This window comes from Lissotriton helveticus, chromosome 8 (genome assembly GCF_964261635.1).
Source record: "Lissotriton helveticus chromosome 8, aLisHel1.1, whole genome shotgun sequence".
NCBI classification, from domain to species: Eukaryota; Metazoa; Chordata; class Amphibia; order Caudata; family Salamandridae; genus Lissotriton; species Lissotriton helveticus.
In genome coordinates, this window is record NC_136069.1 from 430,775,140 (window position 1) to 430,787,423 (window position 12,284).

General features: G+C 39.8%; 1 protein-coding gene across 6 annotated transcripts in view; it reads right to left on the reverse strand.

Moving 5' to 3' along the window:
• The window catches only part of ENOX1 (ecto-NOX disulfide-thiol exchanger 1), a 2,394,477-nt gene that overhangs the window by 2,124,944 nt on the left and 257,249 nt on the right, over positions 1-12,284 (reverse strand). The window lies entirely within an intron of this gene.

Genomic DNA, 12,284 nt, shown 5'->3' on the forward strand with positions numbered 1-12,284 from the left:
AGAAAAAAAAAGTTGAGAAAATTATTGATCAGGCATTCGAAATTAAGCGAAAGTTATTTATTTTGATAATCAATAGAATTAGGAAATTAAACAAGGCAATTTATGATTTCAAAACAAATAGTAGATGGAAGAGAACAGTTAATCGTAGTAATTTTTGTGAAGTTTTTTCAGGAGAATGGATGCATAGTTCAAGTTGTGAGGCATTTTTTAATGAGGAGAGTTATTTCCAGGATAATGATTTGGTGCATGCAGTTGACACCAATGGTCGAGCTTATGAGGTGAAAGATGGTTGTCCAATTGAAAAAGAAAAACTTGTGACAACAGAGGCAGAAGAGGTGTTAGGTAATGATGTTTTAGGAAGACGTCCTAAGGGACCAGTGTATACCTGGAAGTGTAGTAGTATTTGCAGTGTGCGACAGGATTCCATCAATTTCCTTTGTGATTTTGTACGGACATTTAATAAGAAAAGTTTAAAACAGAAAATAAAATTGTTGCAAGAATTAGATCCTTGCAGAGTAAGAGAAGTGACAGGTTTGCATGGTCATTCACTGGCTTGTCTTTCCAGGAGAGTATGCCAGAGTGTTTTTCATCATTTCAGGATGCTAGCAGTGCATCATAATAAAGTGAGGAAATTAGTTAGAATGTTGTATTATGCTAAGAGTCCAGCAATTATGCTTAAACAATTATGCACTGCGATTTTGCATGGTTCTGAAGTAGATGTGAAGAATATTTGTGAAGAAATTGAGTTTTGTTACTTTGCAAGTAAAGAGGAGAATGTTGAAATTGACCCAGAAGAAGAGGGTAATGTGGAAGATAGTGTACAGGTTTCCAGTACAGATAATTTTCAGAAGGAAATTGCCACGTTTCAGGTGAAATCAAGTGAGAGGCCTAATTTCACTTGTATGTGTTGTCGACGCACTTATTACAAGAATCAGACTAAGTTAGTGGATTTATATGCGAAAAGTGAAAGGGAAAATAATAGTGAATGGAAGGATTTTGCAACATACTTGATGGTAGAAAATTGTTTTGATTTGGGATCGGATCAACGTGTGTGTACTTATTGTTGTAACAAATTAAATCAAAACCGGATACCTGCTAGAGCGGTTCATAATAATCTGGAATTGGTTGAGATTCCTTCTGAATTGAAGGATTTAAATACTTATGAATCTATTTTGATTCAAAGTATCCATCCCTTTCAGGCTATTGTACGAATGGAGCCAAAGACAGGGAAATTGCCTCCATCAGATTTACAGAGAGGATTAAAGGGAAGAGTTGTTTATTTGCCTCTAGATTTGAAGAAAAACATTAATACAATTGGAGTAGAGAAAGTGGAAGAGGAACCTCTGGTTATCTTAGTTAATGGGGTTCCGACAAAGAGTAAGAAAATCTTGCAAGATTTAGTGGATGTTAGGAAAGTCAAAAAGGCAACATTGTATTTCAAGAAAAACAATAAGTACTACAAGAATGTATATGTTGCAGAAGAGGAAGTAAGTGAAGAAGAGGATAGCGATTTGTGTGCTGGTCAAATTGAGAAAGTAGAAGCCTCTAAAAATGAAGAAATATATGAACATTATAGTGTTCATCCTTTGCATTCCAAGGAAGTCATGGGGAATGCTATTGAGTTGTTTCAAATGAAACAAGCCAAAGGAAGTCCCATTAGTGTTTGGGAGGAAAGTTTGGAAGCTCGGTGTTTCCCACAGCTATTTCCAACAGGTTAAGGAGGAAGATATGATGAGCGACCTGATCAAATTCCTGCTTCTGAATACCGCACTTTACGATTGTATGCAGAAGATCCTAGGTTTCGTCAATGCATTCCCTATTTTTTTCATCTAATGTTTGAAAGCGATCTGTCTGGACTGTCATATGCAGTGAACCACATCTTGAAAAGTGGTGTACAGATGCAAAATATCTCTGCAAGTGACTTTATGGATAAAGTCAATGTGCAAGACAGTATTTTGGATTCTCACCTGATTAATCTCAAGGCGTGTCAGCGTGGTACTAATGAGTACTGGTACCGTCGTCATGGTGATTTAAAATGTATGCTGAGGAACTTAGGAACTCCCACATGGTTCCTCACTCTCAGCTGTGCCGAGTATGGCTGGGAAGACTTACTTGAATTTCTACGAGAGGCAAATGGAAATATTGAAAATATCGAATTCAAGACACCCGGAGAACTGTGCTCTTTGGATCCAGTGAATGTATGCAGGTACTTCAATCATAGATTTGAAGCTATGATGTCTTTCATCATGAACAAGAAAAATCCACCTCTTGGAGAGGTGTTGGATTTCTTCTGGAGAAAGGAGTACCAAGCAAGAGGTGCTCCTCATATACATATGCTGCTGTGGATCAAAGATGCACCCAAATTTGGAACAGATCCAGATGACTTAGTGATGAGTTTCATAGAACAGTATTCTACATGTGCTGTTCCAAAGGCAAAGGAAGACAAAAGCCTAAGAGAACAAGTTTTACGCTTCCAAAGCCATCGTTGTGGAAAGTACTGTCGTCGTAAATTCAGAAACAAGGACAAGTTCTACACAAAATGTCGTTTCGCCTTCCCACGACCGGTGATTTCTAAAGGAAGAGTGAACAGTTTGATGTCTTCTCTGCGACATAATGTGATGAAGAAATCACCCAAAAATACGTACAATTTGAAAAGGAATGAAGAGTCCAAGTACATCAACGACTACAACCCAGTGATTTTGTCCATGTGGTATCCTAACATGGATATACAGTTTGTGGCTGATAACTGTATGGCTGTGGCTCGGTATGTGACATCTTACATCACCAAAAAAGAAAAGACAGAATTGAAGGATATGTGGGAGGACATTTCCCATGAAAAGAGCCTCAGTAAGAAGTTGTACAGTTTCAGTCTGAAGATGTTGTCGCATCGAGAAATCGGAGCTTACGAATGTTCTGACTGGTTGTCTTCAGCAAGTCTCTATGCCAAATCCAGGAGTATCATTTGGGCGAGTCTTGGTCTTGCTGCAACGCGTAATCGAGTTCTGAAACCTGTACGGGAAATTGAGTATTTGGCAGAAAAGGAGCCAAACAGTACAGATATTTTGAAGACCAACATGTTGGATACATATTATCCAAATAGAAGCAGTCACCTCGAGAATGTTTGTCTGTATGAGGTTCTACAAAATTACATATTCAAGAGGAACATCAAAGAAGATATTGATAAAGGAGTGTATGCTGTAATTGGAAGTGAGGGATGTCTGGTCAAGCAAAGAAAATGCCACTTGGTAAACCATCGAAAATTGAGTGGCGAATCTCCTGAAAGAAAAGAGTTTTTCTATTTAGCACTTTTGCAACTTTTCAAGCCTTGGCGTGCAGAAGAGGAACTGCTTGAAGATTTCCTCTGTTACGAAGACTCTTTCAATGCCGCCAAGGAGACCATAGAATGTCCTGTTTTTCCCAAATATCTAGAAATGTTGAATGCGGAAATCGAGCAGGAAGCAACGATTGCAGCCGAGATTGCTAGAGACAGTTCTCAGGACAGTCAGAGTTCTGTTTCATTGAGTCAGGATCCACTAGGAGGACCAGTTATCGAAAATGAAGCTGCCACTGCCATGATTGAAGTGGAAAGAGCCATGGCACATGCTCAGGAGGATGCGGTTAACTTAGAATCAATCAATCAATCAATCACAGACATTTATAGAGCGCACTACTCACCCGGAGGGTCTCAAGGTGCTTGGGGGGGGGCGTGCTCCTACTGCTCGAAAAGCCAGGTCTTGAGCTTCTTCCTGAAGGAGAGGTGGTCTTGGGTCATGCGCAGGTCGGTCGGGAGGGAGTTCCAGGTCTTGGCGGCCAGGTAGGAGAAGGACCTTCCTCCCTTTGTCGTTCTTCGGAAGCGGGGGATGGCGGCGAGGGCGTGACTGGCTGATCGGAGGTGGCGTTTGGGAGCGTAGAAGTTGATGCGGTTGTTGAGGTAGCTCGGGCCTTGGTCGTGTAGGGCTTTGTGTGCGTGGGTGAGGAGACGGAAGGTGATTCTTTTGTTGATGGGGAGCCAATGCAGGTCTCTCAGGTGTCCGGAGATGTGGCTGTGTCGTGGGATGTCAAGGATGAGTCTGGCAGAGTCGTTCTGGATCCCCTGGAGTCTCTTCTGGAGCTTCGCGGTGGTTCCGGCGTAGAGAACGTTGCCGTAGTCCAGTCGGCTGGTGACGAGGGCCTGGGTGACCGTCTTCCTGGTCTCGGTGGGGATCCATCGGAAGATCTTCCGTAGCATGCGCAGGATGTTGTAGCATGACGAGGCGACGGCGTTGACTTGTCTGGTCATGGTGAGGGAGGAGTCGGTTTGGGTGCGGTGCCGAGGGCGGGGGGCCACCAGGAGTCGTCCCAGGCGGAGGGCGAGGAACCCAGGATGAGGACTTCCGTCTTGTCTGAGTTCAGTTTCAGGCGGCTGGTCGTCATCAAGAAGACTTGGAAAGACAACTCAACGTTGAGCAGAGGAAAATATATGACGAAGTTACCAACCAAATAGATCATGGATTAAGTCATGAGAAGAAAGAGTGCTCATGTACGTCGTTGAAGCCTGTCCGACTGTACGTGAGTGAAGAAGCGGGAACTGGAAAAAGTTTCCTCATTAAAGCAATTTCATGTTATTTGCAGAAAAGGACTGAGTCATCGCTGTCTTGTGTTGTCACCGCTCCAACTGGACTGGCAGCACATAACATTAAAGGTATTACTTTGCATCGTCTACTGATGCTGCCAGTGGAGCATGATAACAAATTACAATACCACAAGTTATCTGGAGATGCTTGTTGTGAAGTTTCAAGAGTCTTGAGGAAAATGAAACTTCTTATCATTGACGAAGTAAGCATGGTTTCCAATGTCATGCTTGCCTTTGTGCATTTGAGAATGCAAGAAGTTCTAAAAACAGAGTATGATGTGTTATTTGGTGGCAAACACATCATTGTTTTCGGTGATCTTCTGCAGCTGACACCAGTGAAAGGACAACCTGTGTTCAAAATGCTCACGCATGAAGATACCAGGAAGTGCCTAGGGAGCATTGGCAACGTCAATATATGGTTAAACTTCAATTATGCTGAACTGCGTGAAAATATGCGTCAAGCGAAGGATGAAGATTATAAGAATATTCTTCAAGATGTTAGAATCGGAAAAGTGACCGAGCATGGGAAAGAAGCTTTACATGCACGATTACTGTCAAATTTGTATCCAGAAGAAGACGTTGTGCCTGAGAATATTTTTCGGAAAATTACTGAGAAGAAATCTGAAATATGTTTGATGCCAACTCTTGCAGAATGTGCCATCTTCAACAACAAAATGTTGCATTTAGAAAACCAAGAGATTGTGAAACTGGAAGCTATTGACAGAGTAGAGCATATGGGAGCAACAATTATTTTGTCTGAGAATTTGAAATCAAAATTGGATTCATTAGAGAAGACTATATCTAAAACTGCAGGTTTTGAAAAGACTCTGAATGTGTGCTTAAATTGCCGTATCATTTTAAGAAGGAATTTACATGTTGAAAGAGGTCTGGTAAATGGATTAATGGGTAATGTTGTTGATTTTGAGAAATACAGAAATAGAGATGGAATTGAATTTTTAAAAATTACATTTGATGGCATTGAGGAAGTACAGCTAATTGGTCGTTGCTCTGCTAGGTTTTTGCTTGTAAAAGACTTATATGTTCGCCGTAAGCAGTTTCCTGTTTGCTTGGCATATGCGGTGACAATCCATAAATCGCAAGGTTTAAGTGTAGACAGTGCATTGGTGAATATTGGCAGTTCTGTGTTCAAGGAGGGTATGGCATATGTGGCATTGTCACGAGTCAGAACTTTATCGGGATTGTACTTGATTGAGTGTGATGTCACAAACATTTGTGCGGATCTAGATTGTGTTAAGGAATACAATAGGTTAAGAAGAGAGTATGCGCCACATTTGCCTCAATATCCTTTGTTTGAGAAACGTGTGGTAGGCCGGAAACGAAGAAATGTGACCAATAGTAGAGAGGTTGTAGCAAAAAGACGAAAAGTCGATGAACCCGAAATTATACGCAGAAAGAAAAAGGATTTTGTTGAAGATGTTGTTGGTTTTCAATTTGAAAACAGTTCTGGTGTCAACTGCTATGCTAATGTAGTGGTTAATGTTTTGTTTTCTCTAGAAACTTTAAAAGAAGAGATTGTGGTCAATTCGGATAAGAGATTTTGCAGTTTGTTGAATTCTGTGTTAGAGAAATGTAGCACTGATAGAACAAAAATAGAAAGTGTGTCTCAAATTCGAAATCTGTTAGACAAATGTTCAGGTCAAACGCAATTCTCTCAAAATATTCAGCAAGATTGTCAGGAGTTTTTAATGTATATGCTTGATGTATTGCAAGATGAAGGTGTAGATGTAGATCACCTGTTTGGCCTTTCTTATCAATGGCAGCATGACTGCGAGAACTGTAGGGTATCAAGTACTACTAGTGTAGACTCAGAAAAATTTATATATTTAACTTTGCCAGACAGTAAATCAGTGTCCTTTAATAAGCTAGTAAAAGCAGCCGATCACAACATGGAGTGTAGCCAATGTAAGTCTGAAATGTTGTCCACATTATTTATACGAACATATGGCCAGTATGTCATTTTAATGTTCCAACGATGTAGGCCTGATGGAACAAAATTGACAACTTTAATTAAAAATTTTGTGGCTTCGCAGTTGTCAATATCAGGAAGGACTTTTGTAACTGCAGCAATTATATATAATGACGGTCCTTCGACAACATCAGGCCATTACACAGCTTATTTGAAGTCTAGAAACGGCTGGTCATTCTGCAATGATTCTGTTTTAACTTTCAAAAAAAATTGCCTTTTGACCTTAAAAATTCTTACCTGGTGTTTTTACAACCAGAATTTTAGGGAAAGAATCTCGGGATTTGTTCTGAGGAATTTCAAGAGGTTCTAATGGCTCCTACACTATTTGGCCTTGAGGATAAGTGTAGTACAGAGTCAAAATTTATTTTTCAGTTTTAAGTAGTTACTGAAAAAAAAGAAGGTTTTCTTACAGAAAGTGGTGGGCACGGATTAGTTAAAGGACAACAGAGTATTTCCCAAAGCAAACGGTGTTCTTACCATAACACTTGACGTCATGGAAAAATAACTGCACTTTGAATGAGTTCAGAAAAACTGTTTCTTTTAATAAGCTAATTCAAGCAGCCAATCAAAACATGGAGTAGAGGTAATGTAAGTCTGCAATGCTTTCAACATATTTTGAACAAACTTTTGGTTATAATGTCATTTAAAAATTCCAACTATATAAACCTGATGAAAATAAGTTTTCAACTTTAATTACAAATGTTATGGCTACACGGTCGTTGATTTTAGGAAGAACATTTCTAACTGCAGCTATTATATGACATGATGGTCCTTTGACAACATCCATTTATTACACATCTTATTCAAAATGTAAAAAAAGATGATGTTCCGGAAATAATTCACATTGCACTATGAAACAATGTTGCCTTTTTATTTTAAAATATTCTTACTTTCTGTTTTCAGAAGAAAGAATTTAGGGTAGGTAACTGGCCTATAATGATTTTAGGAGTTGATATAATTTTATGTACTGTTTTAAATTGCTTTGTGATTAAAAGTGATGTAGAGAATTAAATAATTGTAGTAGTCATAGAGGTAGTGTAAGTCTGCTTCATAGTAAGCAGTATCAGTGTCATAGGAAATGTGGAACATGATTGAGCAAGAAGGGTGAGATATTACTAGTACAGGATTGTGAAAGTGATCTTGAACGTTTTCTTTCTGAAAGTTGCGGAAAAAGAAAATGACGGGATTTGCTTAGAAGAATTCCAAGAGTTATAAATGGCACTTACATGATTTGGCCTTGTGGAAAAGTGCGGTAGAGAGCGAGACGTCATTTATTGTATGTAACATATTTGTCAAAACGATGGAGCTTTTCTTTCAGAAAGTGTCGGGCTGAAAATAATAACAGCACAACAGAGTGTAAGCTGTTCATAGGACATCCTTCGACGTCATGGAAAGTAAGTTAATTTTAAGGAGTTCTGATTTTTGATTGGTTATGTTATATGGGTTTTTTAAACACAATCATTTTGATTGTGTTTTTTTTCCCCGCTGTTATATGATGAATACCTTCAAGTCACTGTTTTTAGTGAAATTTGATATATTCTGAGAACAGCAAAAATAAACCATTTAACATGTATAATTAATTCTGTACTTTTTGTATTTATGATATACATTTAGAACTGTGTAGGAGGCATGGAGAAGCTGAGGCTTCTGTAAGTGTCAAAGTTGTTGCATACAGTGGTCACCTTCTGCGTAGTCTTTCATATGATAGACTACATCTGCACAATGAGATAACTAAGCAAAGGAAACACAGGTGATGTGATTGTGGAATGAGCATAAAAAATTGCACGTTTTTCAATTACATTACCTGTGTTTCCTAACATTACGAATCACATTGTGTAGATGAGCTTTAGGCCTGTTCCAGGAGACAGAGGAGGTCTGACGTTTGTTCAAGAGTGCAGTGGACATGACTCACTTCGTTGGTAGGCCTGCACATGTATTATCTCCTCTGTACTCTTCAACAACTTAAATTTCATCTGTAACCCTGAGTAGGACTCACCTGAAACAAATCTGTGGATAGGCCACACCTTATCAGCATCTAGAAACAATTATTTAAAATGTTAGGGGCAGATTTATGATGGCCGTGCGCCTCTTTTGCGCCACTGTTCCGTCACTTTTGTGACGCAGCAGCAGTGCAAAAGATGCACCATGTTGCAGGATAGGCCTCACTTCATCTCCAACAAGATACCGTCAGTTTAAAATGTATATAATTAGGACTGTGTAGGGGGCATGGAGAAAATGAGGCTTCAGTAAGTGTCAAAGTTGTTGCATGCAGTGCTGACCTTCTGCGTACTCTTTCATATGCTGGACTACATCTGCACAATGAGATATCTAAGCAAAGGAAACACAGGTAATGTGATTGTGAAATGAGCAAAAAAAATGCACGTTTTTCAATTACATCACCTGTGTTTTCTAACATTACAAATCACATTGTGCAGATGAGGTTTAGGCCTGTCCAGGGAAACAGAGGAGGTCTGGCTTTTGTTCAAGAGTGCAGTGGACATGACTCACTTCATTGGTAGGCTTGCACATGTATTATCTCCTCTGTACTCTTCAACAAGCCTAAATTTAATCTGTAACTCTGAGTAGACCTCACCTCAAACAAATCTCTGGATAGGCCACACCTTATTGGCATCCTGAAACAATCATTTAAAATGTTAGGGACAGTTTTATGATGGCCATGCACCTCTTTTGCGCTGCCGTTGCGTCACTTTTGTGAAACAGCAGCAGTGCAAAAGATGCACCATGTTGCAAGATAGGCCTCACTTCATCTGCAACAAGATATTGTTAGCTTAAAATGTATATATTTAAGACTGTGTAGGGGCATGGAGAAGCAGAGGCTTCTGTAAGTGTCCAAGTTGTTGAAAAACTGTTTGTCCTTCAATCTTTTCCCTTGTCTTTTCTAATTTTTAAATACATGTTTTAATATTTTTCGAATTTTTGTTCTTTCTTTTACAGATTGAAAGTATAAAAATAACAAGTGACTAAGTTAACGACAATTATAAGGTAAATGTTTTGTACTCTTTTCGTTACATTTCTATCACATTTAACTTCTATTAGTTCCACTGCTTCATTTCTTTAACCCTCAGTTTCCTGCCTTTGCTACTTCCCTCATTCCTTTCTCTATTACTTACTTACTCTACTCCTTCCACTCCTTTTCTCAGTCCATCTGTTCTCATAGTTCCTCACTCTTGTTCACTCACTCCGTCTCTATTACTCTCACTGTCTCTGACTGATCACTCTTTCACTACTTGTTCATTATGCTTTCTCCCTGTAGTTCAAGCACACTAAGGGGCATATTATCAACACAGGCAATAAAATTATCGCTGCTTTTATCGGCAGAAAACTGCCGCGAAAGCGGTTTTAGCGGCAGTTTTCTGCCGCAAAAGCGGCTTTAGCGGCAGATTTCTGCCGATAAAAGCAGCGATAATTTTATCGCCTATGTTGATAATATGCCCCTATGTTATTTACATTTCTTTGCTGTTTCAATCATTCCTTTTCTGTCACTTCTTCTTTTCTGCTTTCAGTTTTTTCTCTCTGTTATTCCACATGTTTTTATCTTATTTTGAACATTCACTCACATTCTCTAAGAAACTCTTGTTTATTATTCTTCTACTCTCCTTTTTTTCTTTCACTTCCTTATCTATTTTGTTTTTCACAATTATACCCTCTTCCATCTTTTCTTCGGTAAATAGATCTATTAAACAGTATCTCTGGTTTACTCCCTATAGCTGTCTTTCTTTTAACATTACTCTCTGTTTCCTTCTCTTATACTTACTCTTCTTTTTTTTTTATTTCTTTTTTGGTTCGCTCCCGGTTCGCGTACCGGCGAGCGAACCGGGAAGCGAACCAAAAGAAATAGAGGTTGCCAGAGTGCTAAACATTCTAGCAATTTTTTTATAAAGGGGAGGTAGTTCTGAAAAGAACTTTTTTTTATTATTTTTGTTGTTTTATATTTTTTTAATTATTTTTCTGAACATTTTTTTACGTTTTTTGTATTTTTTGAACGGTTTTATATTTTTTTTGTTTTTTTTGGGGGGGGACGAAAACGATTCATTGTAAAGGGCTCAACAGGAGCAACAAAAAAAAAGATAATTTAATTTCTGGGGCGTTTTGGACAATCATGATTGCCAATTGCTAAGTTGATTAAAGTGATGCTACTTTCTCTGTAGCAAATCAACTGACCACAACGCACGCACATTTGTTTGATTGTCCCGAACCTCATCTGTATATTTGGGACCATCTCCCTCGCCTCTGGTCCCGTCACTTCCTCTACATTTGATCTTCTGGCCACAGGAGGGGGGTTATCCTGCAGGTCACGTGCCTGCGCAGCACTGTAGTTGTTAGGGTGCCACCTCTGAATATGGCGATGCATCGTATAATTGCCATAACTATATTTTTTATCTGTCCCTCTGGACAGATCTTTTTTGCATATAAGGCAAGTTACATACCGGGCATTCACTTTTTTTTGGCCCCGGGGATATTTAAAAAATTGCCAAATATAATTTTCTTTGACATGAGACCTCCTAGGCTCCTCAGGCAAAAACTGCCTCCTCTCTTGCTCCTCTTCCTCTTCTTCCTCTTCTTCCTCCTCTTGCTGAACCATAACCTGAGGAGGTGGTCCTCTCTTTCTAGGAGGTGGTGGTGGTGGTGGGGGTGCACCAGCTGAAGCTACAACACTTGCCATTGCTCAGTGATGAAAAAAGGTCTTCCTCTCACAAAGATGAAAGTCAGAGTGAGGAAACAAGGAGGGGTTTTCATCATTTGGGAAAAAAATAGTTCTAAAATAATGAAAAGTGTTATTTTTAGGTCACATGACCTAGCCTTACATCATTAGGAAACCAAAAGTGAAATGAACCAATGAAAAGTGTTATTAACAAGTCACATGACCTGTTATGCTTACGTTACGCGCTCCGCGCCGCGCCCCGGATCGCTTCCGGGAAGCTGCGCTTCGCGCCTCGCTTCGCGTACCGGTTCACTTCTGGGTGCGCTAACGCGATGCGTCATATGACGCATTGCGATACGTCGCGGTTATGCGACGCGTCACGATGTTGTTTTCTAACGCGGCAGTTGCGCAAACGGAACGTTTACCGGTTCGCGGACCGGGTCGCGGCACCAAATTGAGCTAACGGGAAGCTAACCGGTTCGCGGACCGGGAGCGAAACAAAAAAAATAAATAAAAAAAATTGTATTAAAAACATATAAAATATATTTTTCGATTTAAAGAAGAATACATTTTAAAGCTTTTGATATTTGCTATTAAAAAACCATTGAAATTCACTGAAAAAACCATAGGTTATAGACCATATATAGTTAGGAATTAGCATTTACAAAACCTTGAAAATTCACTGAAAAAACCATAGGTTATAGACCATATATAGGGGCCGATTAGGATGGCGGACGGAAATGGGTACTGTCCGCCATGGTGGGGGAAATTTTACTCCCGGCTGCGCCGCGGAGAAACCGCGGTTGGGATTAGGATATTCATGTCACGAAACTCCGACCGCGGCGGACGGAACACAACCAACACCGTCCGCGGTGGACGGAACACAACCAAGTCCGTCCGCGGCGGACGGAGTCCAATGAACAACCACTGCCGCGGACGGAAATGACCGCGGAAAATAAAACATGTACCGCCATCCCTGAGAATACTCCGTGGCCGCAATTAGGATAAATCCGCCCGTACAA